This window comes from Euprymna scolopes, chromosome 26 (genome assembly GCF_053919585.1).
Source record: "Euprymna scolopes isolate OS-2025 chromosome 26, ASM5391958v1, whole genome shotgun sequence".
In the NCBI taxonomy this organism is placed as follows: domain Eukaryota; kingdom Metazoa; phylum Mollusca; class Cephalopoda; order Sepiida; family Sepiolidae; genus Euprymna; species Euprymna scolopes.
In genome coordinates this window covers 107,456,892-107,482,080 of record NC_136507.1, presented here as the reverse complement: position 1 = coordinate 107,482,080, position 25,189 = coordinate 107,456,892, and positions in this window count along the sequence as shown.

The window sequence follows — 25,189 nt, the reverse complement described above, 5'->3', positions numbered from 1 at the left end:
CACACATACACCCAGGCCCGAGCTGAGTACTAGTCTAGTAGCATTGAAATGCTGTGATACAGCGAAATTGTCTGTCTGGGGAAAACTACGTGTCTCCCTTTTCGGGTTGAGCATTGTCGTTAAATGATGTCGCCTGCCACAATCTAGAGTAATGCAAAGCTCCTTGTAAATCAACAAATATAGAGCACTGCTTAGAAGGGCTCAATGTTTATACAAATACTTTAAAAAAATCAAAAAATCATTCATCACTAGCGTCAGTTCCACGGTCTAGTGGTTAACTATCAGCTAGATGATTTTCTGTTTTATCATTGACTTGCGATAGGTGCTGGTCTAACCGTACGTAGAATTGTGATACAACGAAACAATCTCTCCGTGGATTATATATTATGTGTGTGTGTGTGTGTGTGTGTGTGTGTGTGTGTGTGTGTGTGTGTGTGTGTGTGTGTGTGTGTGTGTGTGCAAGCTATTTTTTCCATGTCGTCACTTCGCAACAATGATAGGACAATGGGCCGTGAAAATTCTACTGTGAGTAAGTTGATAGCATGTTTGGGAGGGGGGTGCATGGCGTGGTCTGTAGGTTCAAACTCCGCACGTAAATTTCTTGATTTTTTTTTTCATTAAATGCAAAGAATTTTATAAGACTTGAAAATTTACGTGTTTTTTAGCAAAAGTGCAAAAGTACATTATGTTTCTGTTTCTGAACGTCCATTAAACAAGCAACTGATCCTGAAGAAATTGCAAAACAATCTACACACATATTTAGTGAAAATGTGATTCAGAGGTTTATTATATTCGGTTTAATAAAACATAAGCCCCAACAACCATGCAGAAGTAAACATAAAATAAGGAATTTTACGACACAGTTGACTAATTGTAGAACTATACAGTGACAAGCACATAAATTCTTACAACGAATAGATAGTCGATGTTGATCCTGTGGTTTCTTTCGCATACGGTTCAAGAAATCATGGTCCCCAAAACCTCACCAAAATAGTTGGTTTTGAGCTGAAATAATGGCTGCTAAGTGGATAAATCAGAGAAATTGAATTATTGCTCGCACGTTGCATCCACTATGCGGGGCCTATGTGATCAGTAAGGTGTCAATATAACCAAAATTTACTAAAATAATTTTAGAATTACAAAAAAAAAAAAAAAATTTGGAATTACCAACGATACAGATCAAAATAAGCATAAAAAGGGCATCAAAGCAATCCCCAAGCAAAGTCGGGTAATACTGCTAGTATATATATATATATATATATATATATATATATATATATATATATATATATATATATATATATATATAGTGGTAGAAGTATTGTTACTACTGCCTTTATTATCATCATTATTATTACTGCACAGTTTTTAACGCTATTATTATTATTATTATTATTATTATTATTATTATTATTATGTTTATCTTCATTATTATAATGATCATCATTATAATTGATATCATTATTATCACCCCCGTCATTGCTACCATAACCGCCACCATCATTTCCATTCATTTTCACTGTTATTAACAGTAATTTTGATTTTAATTTTTATTACAACTATTGGTAACATTATATTTAATTTTAATTTTAATGTTTACTTTTAATTTTGCCTTTATATATATATATATATATATATATATATATATATATATTAATATTCAATTTTACATCTAATTTAATTTCAGCTTTATTATTACTACTATTATTATAATTGTCATTACTATTATCTTTCGTACTATTATAATTACCCTAATATTATTTGGTATATTTTTACCACTCTCATAAGTAGCAATGGTTTCCTTACTCCCCCACTTTGACATCAATATGTATACTTAACCTTTTGCATCAAGTTATACGCACTCATAGTCATTGCCACCCTAATCTCCGACCGACTCCATATGATCATACTCCCTATATCATAACAGTAGAAACTTAAAAATATATTGCCACATATTACCTTTCATTTTTACAACCTTACATAGCCCCCCACCCCAAATTATAAGCGATTTTACAGCCACCATTTGCTGTTTAGGTGGCACTAATCAAAATTAATCAAAACTACCAACTCCATAGAAAATAGACACCCCCACAAACCGTTAAAATAAATTACCACGCAGCAACAATACACCCCCTATTTAACCATAATACATATACCCCTTAATCATAATACTAAGTTAAAGACCATATATATTCTTATATATCATACTATATATAACAAGCTTCTCCTTATTAATTTAGAATTCAATAAAGCTTCCTCTAACATTCTATAATCCCTCTTAATCTTTTTCATCCCTAATGGACCTTACGCTAGACGCCGCATCTTCCCCATGCTACTTAGCATCTTCTCTACTCTTCTGATGAGAAGCATTAGGCTTCGAAATGCCCTAGCATAAAGAGTCCCTTCTATCCCCCAAATTTTGCCTGGATTCCATTATTCAATAAATGATCCATTCTATATCTACCAATATATAGTTTTGTGTCTTCATTTCATACTCTTGTTGTCTTATTGTATAAGCTCCAATAATAATTGTTGAGCTTGGCATTATCCGGATAAGTCTCCTTTTGTAGAATTGATCTTTCTCTTTTCCTTTTTCATTGAGCTATATATATATATATATATATATATATATATATATATATATATATATATATATATATATATATATATGTGTGTGTGTGTGTGTGTGCGTGTGTGTATTATAATTCCAAATCCTTGCACAAGTTAACAAAACTACTATAACTTGAAGTATTCACATTGCTTGTATGAATTTTATAGTAAAATGTAAACTTAAACATATTTTATGTTCCTTATTATTTTCCGTATTTTAAAATTATGAACGTTCGTTTTCTACCATTAAAATATAAATTGATCAACAAAGGACTTTTGAATATCTGGCAATATATACATTTATACAATATATACATCTACAGACTTTTACTGCATTTTCAATACATTTATTGGTTAGATTCCATAATTTTCCTTTTAACTGAATTTATGGATATCATTTTTAATATCATTTTTAATATCATTTTTAATATCATTTTTAATATCATTTTTAATATCATTTTGCAGTTTTTAGAACAACGTTTTCAATTTTTATGGTTACTTATTTTTCCTCTGTAGAAATGGCTTGAAATATTATTTCCTTGTTCCATAGAGTTTGAAACTCCATGGAATAAGGAAATAATATTTTGTATGTATTCCTTGTTTTTTTTAAGTATATAAATGCTAATTTGCATCATGTAATTACCCACACATACACACAAACACATACACATACACATACACACAAACACACAAACACGTATATATATATATATATATATCTTAAACTATATCCAGTGGTGAGGCCACAGCTGGCGGGCTTTGGGGAGTGTGAAGCCACTCTTTAATTGGCATTGCTACCAGGTCCATTCTAACCCGGATTGGTAGTACCTGTTAGGGTCCCAACTATGGGTTAAATAGAAACCGACTTGAAAACAACAAATATACTCTGTTAAAAAATTGTTCTTCAAAATCACTGGAATCGGCATTAAATAACCAGAAAAGGGTTGATATGCCGTAAAACAAAAACAACCAACCAGTATATACTTCAGAATAAAATTATCTAATAATCAACTGGTATGGAAACCTGTGAGTTTTACAAAATATTATTGGTAGTAATATTTTATAAGGACTATCCCACCTAAATAAAAATAGCTCGATGTACAAGATAGAACAAATAAATCAAATTTTAATCATTCAATAAATTTAACAATTTGTGACGTAAAATATTTAAATTTCATATCAAAAGAGTTTTATTATTCTATGTAAGACAATGAATACATTTGGAATATTATAACTCCTTATCCTATAGGATTTCGATGTCTACCATCTCTTCAGAGGAGAAAATATTAGCAAATAATTATAATGGTTTACGCCTTATTTGCTAAAGTCAGTGAGACATGGAAAATCACAATTAAAAGTTGTTTAAGAATTTAAGTATTAGGAACGCGACAATGCTAAATGGACATGTGGCAACGAGAAACTTTTTAAGCGGTGTCAAAACGGGAGAGTACCGATAAAAAAAATTTTGTTAAAAAAGAAAAAAATGCCGGATTTTTGTTTATTTCTTGAGTTTCATTTTTATGAATTATTTAAGTAAAGTGTAACGGCCACGTTACATTATCTCCCTTTCTTTTCTTATTTCTTTCCCCTCTATAAATGCTCTTCCTCTCCCTTTCCCTTTTCTTCTTCCTACCTCTATCTATAACCTCTCTTTTTTCTCTCTTTCTTCTCTTCTTGACTTCCTTTAATAATATATTTTCCTTCTCCTCACCTCCTTATCTAATCGCTCGGTTTGTAGTCTATTTTCTCTCTTTTTCGATTTGTATAGTTTCTCTTTTCTCTATTCTCTTTTTTCACGCTTCAACATTCGGTCTTCCTTCCTCTTCGTTTCTTATACTTTCCCTCTCTTCTATAATTTATTTAATTCTCTCCTCGCCTTCTCTCTTCTCCTTAAACAGGGTGACCCCCCCCCCAAAAAAAAGAAAAAACAAAAGCTAAATGGAGGCCATCTAGAACATATGCTGTAGAACGGAGAAAAAAAAAAGGCCAAAGACCCTAGTGTTTTGATGTGATGTTTTCAATATAATAAACTAGTTATGGCCAAAGTTTCATTTCATTCGGACAAAACACTAAGAAACGGGGCCTAATGAGAGTTGGGGCCCGTTTTTTGGATCATCCTGTATAGTATTTCTTCTCTGTTTTTCATATCCTTCGCTCTTCCACATTCTATAGTCGCTTTTCTGTCTCCTCTAATCTCCCGCCATTGCTTCTTTTACCTTTCCTATAGTCTTCTTTCTTTCCTTTCTACACGATATTCTCTCTTCCTCTCTTTTCGCCTTTTATCTATAATCTATCTTCTTATCTCTTTCGCCCCATTCTCCCTTCTTTCGTTTATAGCCTTTCTTCTTTTTGTCCTTTTCCTTCTATAGCTTTTCTTCTTTGCAATACAAAAGTATGGCTCCTACTGCTTTTTCTCTAACACCAGCCATTTTGGTTTCATGTCGGCGTCACTAATTGTGCGTCTGGTTTTTTTTTTTTTTTTTTTTATTGTTTTTTGTTTTGTTTTTTTCTTGTTTTTCTTTCATTCTTGTCTCTTCTTTTTTCCAACAATGACTTCGCAGCTCAGCCTCGCCTTGTTCACGTCTTTGACATTTGCAACAAGACAATGGCCGATGCGGTTTGGCACTGAGCCATGACCTTTCAACGGCTTTTATTCCCGTAAAGCGAACCCTCTTGGGGGGCACGAACTGAACGGATGGGGAGCCCCGGGGTAAGAAAAGAGTGGAAGGTCGGATAACGTCATGAGGGGTGGAAGGAAGAGGCAAGATGTCCGGTGGCATTGCCATAAAAAACAGTGAGGATGTATCAAAAAATCCAACAGTGGATTCGAACGCGAAACCCAGACATTCGATTAACTTCAGTTTTTCACAGAAGGAGATGCGAAGTGAGTTGGGAAAGAAAAATACTTTTTGGAAACTATACAACTGTCTTCATTATTACCGTCATACAAGGCTACAATAATGATTGAGTCGAAGCTTACACCGCTAAAACATACATGAACTAAGAAACCAAATCGATTTGAGGCGACAAACCTTTGTAACGTTGTCCGGGAACCAACACACGTTGTGTCCACATTCAGTCGCAAAGGAGACCATGACAAAGAATAGAAAATAACCCCAACTCGCTTGTTCTTTGTAGCAATAACATTTATTTCCTCATTGCTACAGCCGTGGTGTCACCCACGTGATCTAGAACCTTCTCCACGTTTCTCACGAGATCTCCAACGTTATCTCGTCTTCCTCATGATCATTCTTTTCCCCTTTTTTATGTTGCACCTTTCATACTCAATAATATCTTTTTATATGCCTGAGCTATGAAGCTGTGTTTACTGCAAGGCTAAAAATTAAAACATGAACTAATAGCTATTACGTTACACATGCGTCTCGTTCGACCTTCACCTGGAAAATTCTATTTTTAATTTTCACACTTATGCACCGATTTTCCCCGGCTAGACCCCAAATATAAAGTTTCGCATAAGTCCGAATACCCTATGTATTAAGTTTCATGTCTGTAGACCAAAAACTGACAAAGGAGTTTGGAAGGCAATGTTTTTAAACAAATATATATACGCATACATAAATATATATAGAAAGAGGTTGTGCTAACTATAACCTTTTTACGCAAATATTACGAAAGTATAAATCATGTAGAATATCTGCATGAATATAATTACACGTAATAGTTAACTAAAGATGATCATCCCATAAGAAAACCGAAAAAAAAACTAATAGGGAATTAATTTAAATGAATGCTTAAAAGAATGTGCAAATTAGCTAGATCTTTTGCAGATGAATGCAATTCCACGACTCATATATAACAAAGTTGTATTTTCTTTTTAAATAAATAGAAAAAATGGTTTTTAATACGAATATCAACACACACACACACACACACAAATAAATAAATTTATAGGAGGATAGATAGATTTTGATAGAATCATTGTGCGACTGGCTGAACTGTTACCTCCACAATGAAGACTTCGCAAATATGAAACGTAAATGTATGCGAATAATAATAAAAAGCATATTATATTTTCTTCTTCTATTATATAAATCTCACCTGTCTGTTTAAATGTGTGTATGTATGTATGTATGTATGTATGTATGTTCTTTTAACCAAAGGCTAAAGGTGAGGTAACCCTGACAGAAACCTCCAGAGGAGCTTAGGCCCTGTCAGCAGCGGCATATATGACCCAGCAGCGTGTGGAGTATTCTCTGGTGCCCAGCAACCTATGGCCCAGTCATGCATCAAATGGCATGGTGGGTGGCGATGGCTCCCGTAAGCCGTGGTGAAGGCAACTTCTCTAGGAGAAGGAAACCCCTGATATAAAACCTGCGGCGACTGCTGCTTCCAATGATGTTGACTTGCTGTTCTTTTTGGCTCAATGTGGCAATTGTTTAGAGAGTGGGATTGTCTCAGTGTAAAGGTTTTCCTCACTATAAAAAGCTTCAAGCACAGGCATTACTTGATATGTAATGGAATACACATTTTGCAATCAGTGTATAACTCGATAACAAAAAAGCTGGCAAACGGAGATTCAATGAGGACTGATGCAGATATGGGTGTGAATGGCAATAAAGGCTCTGGAACTTACAGGGTCTGGCCTGGTAGGTGTTCAGGGCAACATAGCTTGGATCCGGTCATCAGTGGATGTGCTGGACTATAGAAGGTTCATAGAGGTGACCGTGCTGCTAGTTGCGCTCATGTATTGCGTCATTTGAGCGAGAGATATATTAAGTAATGGCGATACTCGAGAACGAGTTGCTGCCATCATGTCATGTATGTATGTATGTACAGTGATGATCATATTTATTGGCACGGTAAAATAAAAGTTAAATTTTGTCTAATAAATTCTAAAAAAGGGATTAAATTAAAGAAAATAACAAAGTATATTATGTATTTTTAACTGGCCTTTCCAATGCAGCAATCGGATTTTAGAAAAAATAAATAACAAAGGAACAACAAACATAATTGCAAAAAACCCTTGTTCAAAATTATTGGCACGATTTATTTAATAATCAATTGTATAGCCTTTGGCCTTGATTACCTTCCTCAGTCGCTTTTCATAGTTTACAACCAAGTTGTTGCACTCTTCAGTAGTAATTTTAGCCCACTCTTCCTGACAATAATCCTCCAATTGAATAAGATTCTTAGGCTTCCTTTGCATTACCCTCAATTTTAATGTTCTCCATAAATTTTCAATTGGATTAAGGTCTGGGCTTTGTGATGGCCACTCCAAAACATTAATATGATTGTCCTCAAGCCATTTCTTAGTCAGTTTAGCCGAATGCTTTGGGTCATTATCTTGCATGAACCACCAACGACGACCAAGTGAGAGCTCTTTAGCAGAGTCTTTCAGGTTTTCATCCAATATTTTAACATAATCTTCCTTTTTTATGCTACCTGTGACCTTAACAAGTCGCCCTGGTCCAGAGGCAGCAAAGGATCCCCAAAACATCAAACTGCCTCCACCGTGCTTCACTGTGGGTATGGTGTTCTTAGGCAGGAAAGCTTCGCCAGATTTTCTGTAAATATAAGACACTTTATTATGGCCAAATAACTCTATTTTCGTTTCGTCAGTCCATAGAACACGTTTCCAGAATGCAACATCTTTATCAATATGACGTTTTGCAAAGGCTAGCCTTGCTTTCAGGTGCATAGGCTTCAATAAGGGAGTCTTTCTCGGACGACATGCTTTTAAACCAGCTCTCTTCAAAACTCTACCAACTGTATGTCGAGATACATTCACTCCAGAGGTGCTCTGTTCATCAACAATCTCCCCAACAGAGATCCTTGGGTTTTGTTTTACTTGTCGAACAATTTTCCGTTCATCTCTTGGGGAAAGAATCCTTTTTCTCCCTCTACCCTCTAAACTCATAACGTGGCCTTGCGATTTGAACTTGTTTATTATGGCTCTAACAGTGGATTTGGGAAGGTTTAGCTTCTTTGAAATCTTATCATAGCCCTCTCCATTGGTATGGCATGCTACAACAAGCTTCCTGGCGTCTTCGCTGTGTTCCTTAGTTTTAACCATGGCGATTGAAAATTATAATTTAGTCACTTATAATAGTTTAAATAAATCGCTATCTAAAAATTATCTGAAAAAAATTATTCACTGAATTAGCGTTAAACAAGCATAATATGGCTATAAAAAAGTTCAGAAAGCACGTAAACCGGAAATTGATTGATATTATACTGATACTAAAAGAAAAACAAAGCCGTGCCAATAATTTTGAACAAGGGTTTTTTGCAATTATGTTTGTTGTTCCTTTGTTATTTATTTTTTCTAAAATCCGATTGCTGCATCGGAAAGGCCAGTTAAAAATACATAATATACTTTGTTATTTTCTTTAATTTAATCCCTTTTTTAGAATTTATTAGACAAAATTTAACTTTTATTTTACCGTGCCAATAAATATGATCATCACTGTATGTATGTATGTATGTATGTATGTATGTATGTATGTGTGAATGTCTGCCTAAAACTTTCGACAGAGGCGACGGATTTTCATGAGATCGGTATTGTTTTGAAACTCGACTTTTTAGGCGATAAATATTAAAAAATTTGCTGAAAACATTTACTCCTTCACCCTCAACTGGGCACTTTTCTACGGGAAGGGGTCGCTTTTTTCTCCGATATTTTCGAAAGTCATCCTCTTTTTTCGATTGACTAGCCTTAATTTAAGCATTCGTCACTTCCGGTTTGGCGATGAGCGCAACAGCAAATACGTCGCATTTTTTTTTCACGTTCTTTTCCTCCTTCGCGGTACGGTTTCGAACCTGCCTGCTATCACTTTCTGGGTTCTTTGAAGCTCGACATCTCGGGCGACAAATATCGAAAAATGGGCCAAAGCATTTATTCCTTCCCATTCAACTGATCAGTTTTCTACAAGAAGGATTCGATTTTTTGAATCGATTTTTTGCAAGTCATCGTATCGATTGGATTGACTTTGCCTAATTTTAACGTTTCGAACGTCCGGTCGCGTCATGGAGTAGGAGTAAGACGTCAGATTTTCTTTCACGTTCTTCTCCGCCTTCACGTCACGGGTTCAAACCTGCCTGCCTACTACTGTATTTTTTTTTTTTTTTGCTCAACACCCACCTCCAAACACCTCGGCAACACCGGGCATCCAGGCTAGTATAATATAAATCTCACCTGTCTGTTTAATTGTATGTATGTATGTATGTATGTATGTATGTCTGCCTAAAACTTTCGACAGAGGCGACAGATTTTCACGAGATTTGTATCGTTTTGAAGCTCGACACTTAGGACGACAAATATCGAAGATTTGGCTCAAAAGATTAATTCTTTCGCTCTCAACTAAACACTTTTCTACAGAAAGGGATCACTTTTATCGCCAATATTTTCGAAAGTCATCTCCTCTTTTCGATTGACTAGCCTTAATTTAAGCATTCGCAACTTCCGGTTTGTGCGATAGATGCAACTGCCTTTTTTTTACATTCTTTTCCTCTTTCGCGGTTCGGGTTCGAGCCTACCTGCCTACTACCATTGATTTTTTTGTTTTTTTTTTGCCTAACATACACCTCCAAACATCTGGGCAACGCCGGGCACCCAGACTAGTATATATATATATATATATATATATATATATATATATATATATATATATATATATATATATATATATGTTTATGCATTCATATATCACCTTTTATTTCCAATAGGTAATACAGGGTGACCAAAAAAACGGGCCCCAACTCTAATTAGGCCCCGTTTTTTTTAGTGTTTTGTCTGAATAGAAATGAGACTTTGCTCATAACTAGTCTATTATATTCAAAACATCACATGAAAACACAAGGGTCTTTGGCCTTTTTTTTTCCTCCGTTCTACAGCATATGTTCTAGATGGCCTCCATTTAGCTTTGAGTGGGTTAGGGTTAGGGTTAGGTTTGGTTTTGTTTTTTTTTGGGGGGGGTCACCCTGTATAGTAAAGATTGAGACGCTTATCACAGTTGATAGGCTGATAAGTGGGAAAATTTTGTTTTCAAGCATATGGCGAAGTTCTCTTGGGAATGCACATCACTAAGTATAAGTAATTAATTGTCGCACTCAAGTTTGAAATGACATTCCCCTACAATCTGTAACGTCAAAGTTTGAAGTAGAAACTCTAGATGCGTCCGTTTGTCCGTCGTTCAGTCACGCTTATACACATGTCTTTGAAGAGCTGATATTTCATGCGCTCATCCAGCTTTACACGAGGCTATGTCCGTCTGTCCGTTGATCTTCTATGTTTGAGGTTCTGCATAAGAGGACTGCCACTAATGGAAAAATGAGGTTTGTAAAATAATAGTACCGCTACACATGCACAGTGTGTTCTCGCGCAGTTTACCTACTTTTCTAAGCTTTGTCTAGAGATGCATCGTGTAATGATTAGGGCTAGAAATAGGCTTGGGGTTGGAATTAAGATTGTGCCTAGAGTTAAAACCAGTCAGTACAAAATGTAAAATAAAGGCTACTGTGGAATTCATCGCAAAATGCTAGACAGTTATATATGTGAGCATATGTAGGGCAGAAATATAATATTTTATATACATAGTCATGAAGTTATAAAACGTTTATTATTTTATTTTATTTTTTACTACAAACTTCATTTTTTATGGTTGGTGAAAAGATTTGGGGGCATAATTCATTTATAATCGCGAAACTTGCAGACTGAACAAGTACATCTTAATCCATTAGGTTTCACTGTTCTATAACTAGTTATTTATTTGTTTTCCACGAAACAAAATGTGATACAAGGTCGGTTTAATGTGGGAGATAACCAGCTCCCCTCAAAGAAGGCATTCTACAAAAATAAAATTGCCTTAGTATAAAAGGGTTTCCCCCTCCATTGACTGAGGACAATTAATGTGAGTGCAGCATCTAAGTAGACACTACACTTCAGTGACCAGCCCAGTACAAATACCGGGTGTCGTCTGTTCTATAACTAAAACACTAAATAATTTATTTCAACAATCTATAGCATAACACACATGGTGCCATATAAGTCACTTTACCGCTTTAGAATGAATTTTTTTTTCGATAAATTAATTTTGATTTACATGACATTATTATTCATCCATACATCAAAAAAAAATGTTAATCTTTAAATTATGCAATAAAAGAAGAATCAATAAATTATACTCATTTAGAAAAAACGATATTTTATTTTTATGTACCAGTCTGTATAATAATGCCGCTTACGTACAAGAAAAGATAGAATTCATATTTTTTTATTAACTTCTTTCTAAGAGTTGTTGGAACCTTCTTAAAAGTTCGTGTGAAATTTGCTAAAATTCTATTTGTTTGATAATGTCTGAACTGATATAAATGAGTCTTGCAATTGTAAGCCACTAACTTATTGCGCAAAGTGCAATGTAAACCTTTATGTGAACTGCACGCCTCTGTTGCTTACTTCCCTTTCTCTGCTTTCCAACTGATTAAAATATTGTCGTCTTCAAGTCCAATGTAAACAAGTTATTGATAAGCCGTCCCCTTAAGTAATCCAATTTACCACATTTCCATTGCTAACTATTTCTACGATATTATCCCATTGACTACCGTACATTCATTAACCATTATCCTCGAGGTATCTCTGGGCCTTGATAAGTGGTGACTACTTTGTGAAAAAAAAACTGTTTTGCTCATTATCATAATGTGTAAATTTTAATTTGAAATGTAAAACCATTTTTGATTTCTAAAAGCTATCACATGTAACGTGTCCTAGTAATATAAGAGTCAATATTTTTTAAATAAAATAAATAACTTTTACTTTGTATAATCCAATCTATGTTCAGTCATTACACAAAGTTTCAACTCAACAATATTTTTTTATATACCCTGAAACTTAATGGGTTATGGTTGGACTTGAATCGTCCGAAAACAAATTAAGTATTTATACAAATGAACGTGCAAGTTACAATTCAAAATTAAATCGATGTTGAAATAAAGCAATTTTAAATGATGTGAAATTATTTCAAAATACAAATACAAAACAAATATGAAAAAATGTGTGTATTATTTGGATTAATCGGGTAATTATTCTCATCTAAAAAAAAATGGCGACTTTTAAACCTGACGAAGGCCAAAGATTACATCGACTGAAACGTTGTGTAGAGAACAAAAACGTATATAGAAGCGAGAAGTAATTGTAGGAAGGAAATAGCCACAGTCAAGAGAGAATATACCGAAACCACTAGAAAACGTATTGAAGCGCAGAAATTAGGAACTCGTAACTTCTAGAAAATAATAGTGTAGTCAATAATAGGGAAATCAACAATTCCCTCACTATCCAAAAATCATGAGGTTGTTTACACGGCAACCGAAAAGGCAAATTTGCTTGCCCGTCGGTTTGCCTGCAGCTCTACTTTGGACCCAGCAAACCACTCCCTCCCAGATTTTCCTCTGCAGACAGAAACCACACTAGATGATCAGAAAATCACTCCTTCACAAGTACATATCATAAAAATCTAGACACCTCGAAAGCATGTGGACCTGATCTTATCCCGGCTGTACTATTAAAAATATGCTCCATCGAGGTTGCCCCAGTCCTCTCCAAATTTTTCAGCAAATGTCTCAATGAATCTTGCTTTTCTGACTGCTGGAAATCCGCTTTTGTGGTACCAGTTTACAAGAATTCTGGCGAAAGAACTGACCCATCAAAGCATCGCCCCATTAGCCTCCTTCCTCTTTTCGCCATAATATTTGAGTCTATAATTAATCAAGTTCTGGTCCACCACCTTACAGCTGCTAAACTTCTGTCCGATTAACAGTATGGGTTTAGACAAATCCGGTCTGCTGTAGATATCCTAACTGTAATTACTGAACATGGATACAAAACTCTGGATAAAGGAGGGGAGGCTGGGGCAGTAGCCCTAGATATGATTAAAGCCTTTGATAGGATATCGCACGATGGTCTTCTCATGATCCATCATCATCATCATCAGATCCTATGGTATTACTGTGCGAATACTTAACATAATTAAATCCTTCTTAAGTAAACGTGTGTACCGCAGGGGTCGATCCTTGGACTTTTATTGTTCCTGATATTCATAAATGAACTCTGTGATAAAATTGTTACTGAGATGGGTATATTTGCTGACGATATCACGCACTATAACAGACACAAGGGGGAAAACAAATGAACGCGTATCCATGGTAATGACAGAACCCCTAGAGAAAGATCCCCAGTGCTGGAATGGTCACAAAAGTGGATGGTCAGATTCAATGCTGCCAAGACTAAACTCCTTTCATTTAATAACTATAAGAAACCTTCTCAACCACTAATCGCCATGACTAATGAGCCATTACCTGAAAGTAGTTCATTCAAACTCCTCGACTTAACGAACATGAGTTGGAATAGATACATCAAGTGCAATGCTAAGTTTGCTGCAAGAAAGGTGGGCTCTCTCTACCGAGCTAGAAAGCTACTTAGGCCTGAAAGTATCACAAGGTCACCATTCGACCATGCATGGAGTATTGTTGCCATGGTCACCATTCGACCATGCATGGAGTATTGTTGGGCTGGTTCATTTGCTACTAGTCGCTCTCCCTCTTAGACAGGGTGCAAAAGAGAGTCGTTAACCTAATAGGTTCAGCACTATCAGCTAGGCTTCAACCGCTGTCCCATCGACGAAATGTTGCATCCTTCTGCCTGTTTTATAAGTACGTTAATGGCAGATGTTCCGATGAACTACAAGCCCTAGTACCACCTCGACGTAAATACCCCGACAAACTCGTCAAGCAGCAAAATCCCACCCCTACACAGTAGTAATCTCTAAATGTAAGAAAGCCTTCTAGTCTAATAGTTTCTTCCCTCAGACTGCCAAACTTTGGAATTCCCCATCCGGGTTCCTGTTTCCCCGATTGTATTGACATGCTCAAGTTTAAGTGTAATGTAAATATACATCTTGCTGTTAAACTCCCTATATAGTACTCCTACAAATGATGTCTCATATAGTAGCCTCTACATCAAAGTGGCACTGTGCCTTGTTTTAGGTGAAAATGCAATTTAAAAAAAAAACACTCAAAATGAATATAATTAATCGATTAATCCAAATAATACAAACATTTATTCCTCATCTCAAAAATTTCAAACTTGAAATATGAAAAGTTCAATGTAAGTCTGTGAGTGAACCATAATATGTAAATTTGATTTTGAAATGTATAACAATTCCTGATTTCTAAAATGTGTCACATGTTACCAGTGTTCTCTTTATAGAAGGGTCAGTATTTCACTTTTTAAATAAAATAGATATTTTTCTATTCACTTTATGTGACCCGTGAAAATTCCACGGAATAAGAAATATATTTAATCAACAAATGTTTTGATAAAGCTGATATTTTTCTGGATAATACAAAACAAATATGAGTTTATTAACATTTTAATGAAAATAATGTCCATCGTATTTTAAATACAGAACTTACCCAAAATGAAATTAATTAATAAGTACTAATATATGCTCTGAAAGTATTGTGCTACATAGTTTTTTTTTTGTTTTGTTTTTTTTTACATAGGCATCACCACATTATCAAGGCCAAGAAGCCACTCAAGGATAAGGGTTAAAGAGTGTAAAGTAGAAATTGGACAATATAATAATCATTAGTAATGAAAATTTGGTAAATTTGATAACTTATATGGAACGGCTCAAGAACTTATTTACGTTAGACTTGAACACAGCCATATTGTAGTCAGCCGGAAAGCAGGAAAATGGAAGACAATTCCACAGGCGTGCAGTTCTAAGAAAGAAGCTTTGTTCATGGAATCTACGTTTAGGTTTAGGCACAGATAAAGAGTGGGGGAAATTATTGATAGTGTTTACAGCTAGACGAGTATTTCTTGTGAAAGTTTGGCGAGGGGGGACCATAGATTGAAGCTCAGTCGAACACTTTCCATGAAAATAACGATACTCAGAGACAAACTCGCAACATCTCTTCTGTGAAATAGAGGTTGCAAGGAGGAGAAAAGGACATCTCCTACGAGGCTACGAAGTCTATTTTGAACTCTATCAAGGCAGGACAAGTCCTTTCTAGCAGCTCCTGCCCAGATGTGGCAACAGTATTCCATCCTTGGGCGTACCTGGCTCTTATATAGATAGAGAATAGAATCAGCAGTGAGATATTTACTGGATCGATAGAAAGATCCCACCATTTTTCCAGCGGCCTTGGCAACAGATTTGATGTACGTGTTCCATTTAAGATCAGGAGTAGTGGTCAAGCCCAGAAGCTTGTCAAAACTTGAGGCCTCCTGAAGTTCAATACAAATAATAAAATCCACATTTTAAGAAGCAATCCCCTTCAGTCCAGCACCTCTTAGAAGACAATGTTTTATTTTGTGTCCTGTTTCTTTTGAATTTTCCATTTTGCATGTGACTACTGCACGTCGATATTACTACGAGTTTCTTTCTCTCGCTATTACAACAATGATCATATATTATTACTAGCAAAAGTACCCGTCGTTGACTGGGTTCAAAAACAGCCTACAGAAAATGGACTCTGATTTATGAAAGTATGATAGCTTATGAAAAGGAAGGGTTGTAAAGAGATAGCTTCGAATTTGGGGGTATCAAAACCAAAGCAAAATATGATGAAAGTAAAAATAAAATAGATACACCCCATAATTTATTATACCATACCTGTTCTCACTGAAACACTTATCTCAATATTCTGTGGATCCATATTAAAAAACCTTGTTAAACTTTGTGACATATTTCCATTCTATGGAGGTCAGGTTCGAACGAACACCCCATAATTTTATTATACCATATTTCTTTAAACTGAAACATAATTATCAAAGTATACTTATGCAGATAGATATGAAAAGTCTTTATTAAAGTTTGTGCCTATTTCCATTCTATGGAGGCCAGGCGCGAACGCAGATCCCACAATTTTATTATACAATCCTAATTTAAGTTAAAACATACTCATCAAAGTATTCTTATGTACATCTATATCAAAAGCACTTGTAAACGTTTTTTTTTTTAATTTTTTAATTTTTTATTTCCATACTTTGTGGACCAGGCGCGAACTCAGACCCCATAATTTTAATGAACCATCGTTCTGCCAGATCAAACATACCCATTCCTGTGTCTCGATACATCTGTCATTATATGTAATCAGTTTTTTTTAAATAGCCAACCATATAGGAGCCTATTCCTAATCACACACACACACACACACACACACACACACACACACACACACATTCAGCTTTATATTATAGATGATGATATTCGAAAAGAGGTTACATAAAAAGGAGGCCACTCTCATTTTCGCTTTTTAAAGCCAGATTTCGCGAATTTGGCCTTTTTTCGAAGCAATTTGGCCTTCAAAAATTTTATTTGGTCTTTTTTAAAGCGTAACATACGGACGAACTCAGAAATAAGCAGAATATTATTTAGATCGTCATATTTAGTGGGTTAAGGACATTCGTTTTCGTATTTGAAATGTCAATGTATTTGATGAAGTTAACTAAGCTAATTCGGCGTAACGCAGCTGTGTTCAGATGTGCTTGAAACAAATCTTTGAAATGTTCGGCCCGAAATAGATTAGCGTGACAACAGCTGGAGAACTAATTTTTGAAACAAACAAAAGTCGTTTTTTTACTGTTGTAGTTATTGTTGCTGTTGTTGTTTGACTCGATTACGTAAGTCGAACTTGGATAAAAACAATGAAAATTATGCTGTTATTCCGATGTCGCAAACCATTTAATAATTAGCGCCCATTTTCGACATTGTTTTTGCGCAATCAGCCCATCCTGCCCACACTTATTAAAATTGTGAGCAATGAAAAGTAAAATCAGACCGACGGACTGAGCCATTTATATACGTACGAGCAGGGAGACCTTGCGTTTCCCGGGATTGAATTGGAATCAACGAATTTTCCACATTTCCAATACTTTTAGTGTCATCTAAATCGGTGAAAGTGCACACTTTTCAATCAAATCGATTAATTGTATGCTCTAGTTGAGGACTCACTGCAGTGCACCGGGAGGAAACTTCACAGGTCTCAACACAGTGATTTAGTCTATATTGCACTGTAGAGAACCTAGTCTGGTTTTATTAAATTATTTAATATAATGGCTTAAATTAAAGTTTGAAATGCAAAAGTCAAGTATTATGGTTCAATTGTACTCTAAACAGAAACATTCATTATCAAAGAGTCTATTGTTGATTTTATATGCCGAGCTTTTCTGCTTGTGCGGTGATAAAACTTCTCAAATTCACTTGAAATGTTAAACTGGATAAGGGAGTTAAATCTGGTCAAAATCAGTCTATTTCTTTCTTTAATGGGATTTTTTCGATTATCGATTTTTGATACTTATCGGAAGAGTTCTAATACAAAACTTATCTAACGACTCTCCCAGACACGTAAAGTACATTTGTGCGATTTTTTTAAATCGGCCCAGTCGTTTCAGAATGCATAGGGAACGAACTCATACACACATATACACATACAAAGTGCTTTTTACATAAAAGTAGAGGTCTTGCGTGGATCTCTGTCACTTTTCAAACTTTTAATAATGAATAGCCGAACAACAGCACTTTCGTTTGAATAACTTCAAGCCTTTTTTTTCAAATTATAGAAATAAGAGGTCATGACCTTTATCGTCAAAACTTAATGGCTGATCCTGATTGATATAGCTGGAGTTCCACTTCCAGAAACAGGAAGGTTTACACTACTGTTTGTTTCTTTCCGCCGGGTGTATAAAACGAATTGGGGAGCCCTTTTCATCCGGGACGCCGGCCTGCCAGTATTTAGCTTCATTTATATTTTCATATGAATTTTCTCTTCTCTACAACTTCTTTCCCACAGAAGAGACATTGTGAGCCTGTCTCTACTCTATCGTTATTTTCATGGCAAATACTCGACTGAACTCCAATCTATGATCCCCCTTTTGCCAGACTTTCACAAAAAACATTCGATTAGTTACAACCACTATATCCGATTTACTCCACCCAATCAGTGCCTAAATTTATACGCAGATTCTATGAAGAAAGTTATTTCCTTAGAATTGCGCGCATGCGGAACACTGTTCCGCTGACCCGCTTCTTGCTTTAATACAACATGGTAGCCTTCAAATCTGATGTAAACATGTTCTTGTCGAGGCGTCCCCATAAATAATCAAATTCTACACAATTAACACCATTAACGATTACTATACTACTACCTTACATTGATTAACCCTTATCCTCGAGTGGCCTTCGGGCCTTAATAAGCGATGACCCACCCATCCCCAGTAAAAAAATGATACTCTTTATTAATAAGAGCAACTAGACTCATGAAAATGACTTTCACTAACTGTTTGGCAAATATCTGCTTAAAGAAATGTAGGTGAGATACAAACAATAACATCATTGAAAAAATAAAAGTAGAAAATATCCGCCATTTCTGGCAAAAAAAAGTTTTCCAAACAAAACAATCTCGCAAATCATGTGTAGTATGTACGCACAACTTTTTCTATTTTTATGAGTTCTCTTAGATTGGGGTTAGGATTAAGGCTAAGATTAGGGTAAAGATTAGGATTAGAGCTTGGGTTAAAAGTTAAATTTGGGTTCCACTTTAAAACAAATGCTGATGACTTTTTACCTGAGAAACTGAGGCATTCGTTCTAGAAGGATTACCTCCCTTCTTTGAGATGAAGTAAATTTATTGCTTCCCGAGACGCTTTGGAGAATGAAACAATCAGGCAAATTTAATAGGCCAGAGAGCTCCTTCTTTGTGGGCGCTTGCTTGATTCTACGCATCTTCCAACCTTTTGTCACATCTTCCGACGTTCATTCAATAATCAATTAATTGTGCGGTGTCTCCCTTACTTTAATGCCTTTATTTTCGGTCCTGTATTACGGCAACATACACTTTGTATGGGTTGCGTTTACTTCCTTCTTCAACGATGTAGGTTTTCTTTTCGTGGAATTCGCACGAAACAAGGCATGAAACCACTTGATGTAAGAAGAAAAAATAAAATCATCATGATTAAAAAAAATAAATGTTTTATTCAACCAAATTATATTAGAGATATTAGCTATTATCTCTTCGTGGCACACTAATGTGTCGCGGCACAATGGTTAGAAACCACTGGTCTAGACCATTTTTAAAATAACCTCTTCTGTGTTGACTTAGGCATGTTACCAGTCTTGTACAGTTCTAGGAGATCCATCTTCCCAATCTTTGCCTTCTCTCTTTTAGAAATAGATTACTTTATTGCTAATCGCCTGAAGCGCATCTACTGGGGAATGTCGATGTGGCTGATCAGGTATTTTTGCAGGGCACAATTCTTCTCCTCTGAAGTGCTGGCTCTTCAATCCTACTTTCCTGTCCTTGACACCGTGAAAGGGGAATAAATAACAACTGTACATAATGCCGTCCCTATTTTACAAACTCACTTTTACATGGCTCGAACCATGTTCTAATGCTTTGCAAATGTATTAAATTGAATTGAATTAATAATAAAGACAGATTACTGGTAAACATGACTTTCAGTTGACGCGCAATTAAGCGATATTTGTGGAAACTTGTTCTATTTGTTTATGCATTGACACCTGACAATCTCATTTCGCTTTGGGGTTCCGTTTGGGGATTCATTTTAAAGGTCATCGTCGAAAGACGTTACGCTGTTCTTTCGACAAACTTTTAAACTCAAAGCACTCATAAACAGCCATTGTTTGGAGATTTTTAATCGAATCGCATCATTAACGTGCAGGGATGTCAAAGGAAATAGAAGAACAAAAGCGAATGGGACACTTGTTAGCATTCAACATCTTTTATTCTTCAAGCCTCGTTTTCATATTTGCGTTGCATCTACGCATGCGCACTGATAGAACCGGATTCAATCACGTCCTTCTTAATCGTCGCCATTGTCATGAACTACTCCTGCCGTTTCATTTCAATGTGAACACTTCCTTGGTTCTATGTATTTCTAAATTTATTCTCGCCAAGCACCACTCGAGAAACAAGGACATATTTTTATTTATTTCTTTTTTTCTTTCTCTCTCTTGGAAAATTCCCTATGTCGCTGATGTCACAGTGGTTCTGGAGGATGTCACCTTTTCAAAAAATGACGTCATTCTGCGATAAGAGAGGTTTCGTTATTCCGTCGTTATTGTGTGGAGCCACATATCGCTTTCAACAAATGAATCCGTTAAACTGACACAAGTTTAGTACTGGCGTCAATTCTTTTGTCTTTTTTTGTCGGTTGTTGACAAGGGAAATTAATATATTTCTGAACACAGCAACATCATACGCATTAACAAATAACGATGACGAACTATTACCGGACCACCACAACCAGTTGATATTGTCGCGTGAAGCGAAAAAAAAACATAAAAAACGTAATTATTTTTCTGAAATACGGAATCAATAAAATTGTTTTGTTGGGGTGAAATGAATAATTTACTGAATGTTTAAACAGATTAAATACGACATAACCAGGTTGACCATGTTGTTGAAGTTGACCAACGTTGAGCCCGGTCAGTATCAGATGGCTAACCATTTGGAAATATCAGGCTCTGTTTGTAAGAGGATCGACACCTATCTTCAAGAACTTTTTCTTACTTAGGAGTCATCACTTATCAAGGCCCGATAGCCACTCGAGGATTCGAGGATAAAGGTTAATGAATGTATGGTGTAAGTTGGGTAGAATTTGATTATTTATGGGGACGGCTCAACAAGAACGTATTTACATTGGATTTGAAGACTACCATGTTGTATTCAACGGAAAAGCAGGCCAGCGGAACAATGTTCCACGGACGGGTAATTCTGGAAAAGAAGCTTTGTTGATGGAATCTGCGTTTACATTTAGGCACAGATACAGATGCAACTCCCTTGTAAAGTAAAACTAACATCGTCATCTTCCTTGACCGAGATATGCATGTGACTGGGCTCACTTGTGAATTTAATATTCCCATGAAACTTGCTCCTTTGGAAGAAATCTTATTCAACTTGCCTAGGATGAATGTCTGTCTTTTTGTTTTAATATTTATTAACGTATTGCAGTAATGACTTTTACAAATACGCATAAACAACTTTTTTTTTGTTTCGGAGTGTTTTAGATTAAAAAAAAAAATTAGCCATATATGTAGGGTATTCCAAAAGTCTTGGGAACATTTCAAGTTCTCAGATCTGTTTAACTATGAATATTAGTAAAGTGAAAGTGGTACCATTTTAAAGATAAATGCATTAGAAAGTGAGAGAGAGAGGCCCGAAACGGTACACATTTTCTCCTGATGATTCGAAGAATCTACTTGTGTCCTGTATACAGAGCAGTCATTTACCAGCACTTGCCTCGCAAGTCGTTTGTGCAAAATGTATTTCAGTTGGCAATTAAATACTGTAGTTTTACATTAGATATGTAAATAGTAATTCCAGAACTGTTCAAGGTGACTGACTAATAACAACTAATAACAACTAATAACAACTAACTACTACACTGAAAATAATAAGATTATACAAACATAAAGAACTATGGAAAAAATCTTGTCAGTAAAAAACGTATTAATCGACATGGTACGACGTTTGGTTGCATCAATTCTGTTTAACTAATCCTTTCAAGAATCTAGGGACCTGAAAGCTAATAATCATGAACTTTTAAAAAATAATACTGATCAAGTCTGTGTAAAAATGAATGTGGAAAAGGGCAAGTATTGAAGATTACGTGCATGATGTGATTTATACGGGAAGAACGACGTGAATGTTACCGATAACCGATAGTAAAGATGCTGCTGTGAAAGCAACAGGATTTCTCTTGGCACACCATTTACTCTGTCCGCGTTGATATCAATTTCACAGACACACCATTTGTCCACAGAGTTTATTTCAATAAACTTTGCAAAATAATGTTGCGTTATTACTAGGGTTGTGACAACAGCATATTCCTTTCATGGTTTTGACTTGGGTATATATCCGTTAATATCTTATGTTTTTAAATAGACGGGTGTGGTTTTCGGTTGATTAAGTGTTTCTGTGTCGGATATATACTTGAGAGTCAAAAGAATGAAAAGAATATGCTGTTGTCACAGCCCTAGTTGTTACAACAGTTTTTTGTCATTGACTTCTCGTTGGCAAAGACTATTAGTTTCGCTGGAATTTTGATGGCAAAACATCTCCTCAGGGTCTTAGTCGTCTTAGCACTCATCCAGTGGATGTCTGGTTAGTGCTTCCCTCTTTGGTCTTTCCATCATCCTTGTTCTTTTACGAATATTTTGGAACGGCACTAGTCGATGTCGACAATATTTTTGGAGATAGAAAGAGGAAGGTGGTGGTGGTGGTGGTGGTGTATTTGAATGTTCGTGATGTAAAGCAGTAATTTATTTTCTTTAGACTTGGTTGAGGAGGGATTGCAATTGGATTGGAGAATATTTTAGCATTATTTGTGAGTTATTAAACATCTTAGCAAAAGTTAAAAACGGGCAAATGTTGTAGGCCGTCGATTTAGAATAAATGCTTTGTGCAAGTTGATGATTTAATATGCTTAAATTTGTGCTCGTTTTTGCATTAGATAATAATCCCTATTAATCCTTAATCGTACATCAGAGATACCATAATACTTAGTTCGCTGCACTTTATCATAATAAAGGTTCATACTAAATGTTAGCTAGATAGGCATAGTAGCTTCTGAAAAAAGTGGATTGGACGAACAGATAGACAGACTGACAGACTAAGAGGAATATATATAGGGCAACTGTAACGTAACGTGGCGTTATGCTTTATTTTAGTAATTCACAAAAATAAAACTAAAGAAATAAATAAAAAAAATCCGGGTTAGCAACTTTTCGTTTTTCATAAAAGCGTTCATTACCGTTACTCTATCGTCTCGATATCAACTTAAAATGTCTCTCGCTGCCACATATGCATCTAGCCTTTTTCTTCCGACCGCATTCCAGCCACAGCTGGCCCATTCTCGTCCTCAACTTTACATCCATTTTCTTTTTTCCAATACGTACTTTGCTTTTCCAAAAACGTGGTGCCTTTTCTCCTTTTTCTTTCTTCTTCTCGCGCACACTTCCTAATTTGCATATGCGCTTTTTCTGCTGCAGCTGATAATCTCTTCACAAGCCAGCCATCCTTCGCTGCTGCTGATATTTTCCCACGCGCTCGTATGCACTATGTTAAACAACATAAAACACCGTCTGTTGCAAAAGATTAGCGATTACATATGCGCGTTTATCGTTGATAATGCTATTTAAAATTGAAGACTGACCGAGAAAAGAAAATGCCATTTTGGGCGTGTAACAGGCCAACTAACAATCTTATCGATGGCTAAAAAAATTTGGAACGTATCTCGTGTGAAAAAAAGGGGGTAACGCCTAGAAAGAGTTTTAAAAAAAATAATAATAAAGTCACAGGCGAACAAACACGTTAATAAAATTATCGACAAAGTCATTCCATCACATGTGAGCAATTTTCTAGTACGGCAGAGAGAGAGAGAGAGAGCTCCTTTTTATACAGCAGTCTTGACAATGTCTTCAATATATCGGTTCCACTTCATGTTGTCTATGAATGTTAAGCTGAGCAGTTTGAAGGATGAACCCTCAGGTATGGTGTTATTTGTCATAGCATTCGATGATTGAGAAAGGTTTACCTTTATTATGATTGGCTCACAAGGAGCTTTCACACAGGTCATCAAAGATCTCCCATCGAAAACCTGGTATTTTCCTTGGAAGCTGAGTAAAAAGAAGTCTCCTCAGTTTTCCAGCACTCTCCACCTCTATTGATAACATTTGCAAATAAATTTGCGTTATCGCAATAGCCTCTCACCACTGATTTCTCGCTGGTAGCAACTATTGGTCTCCACTGGAATTTGAGTGGAAATAAGCCTCCCCAAGATATCAGTTCTCTTCGCGTTTGTCTAGCGGAGGTCGGACAAATGGGAGGGGTGGGTGAGGGAATGAAGAACGTGTAGATATGCAGCTTCAATGTTCTTGGTTCCCTGTAACGCTTCTTCATGATTTGCCTCTGCAGCAGTTTGTCTGGCCCACGCATGTGGTTCATGTGTATTAATCTCCACATTCAAGGGTTTTCCTTAATATTTCAGCTGTTTTCATTATTGTTAGTCCTTGTATCTTTCCAGCCTTTCCTCTGGTTCCAATTTCTCCTATTTTTTTTTTTTTTTTCAAAGTTTTTCATAATTGTTTTTAATGCTCATACCATTATATTATTTTGATTTTTTTCATCATGCAAATCCCTTTTAGCTCTCTGGCTAACTCTGTTCATTTGCTCCGTTTCACTTTTTCTTTGGTACTCACCCTGTGGTCAGTTGGGACAGCAAAGTCTACAATTTGACAGGATTTGCTTTCTTGTTAATTATTACGACATCCGGTCTTCTTGGATGGGTTTATCCGTTTGTATTTCCATGTTCCATAGGATTTTGTGATTCTCGTTTTCAAGTACCGTTACGGGCTTATGATTATACAATTTGTCCGTCCGTTCAATATGCATTGTTTGCATAATTCCCAGTGTACTGCCCTCCCCACTTATTCATGCCTGTTCTTGTATTCTTTTGGGACCAGTTTGCTGCACTCGCTTATTATATGGTTTATTGTTTCGTCTCTTTTCCAAAAAATCTGCATTTGCTGTTTTTTTT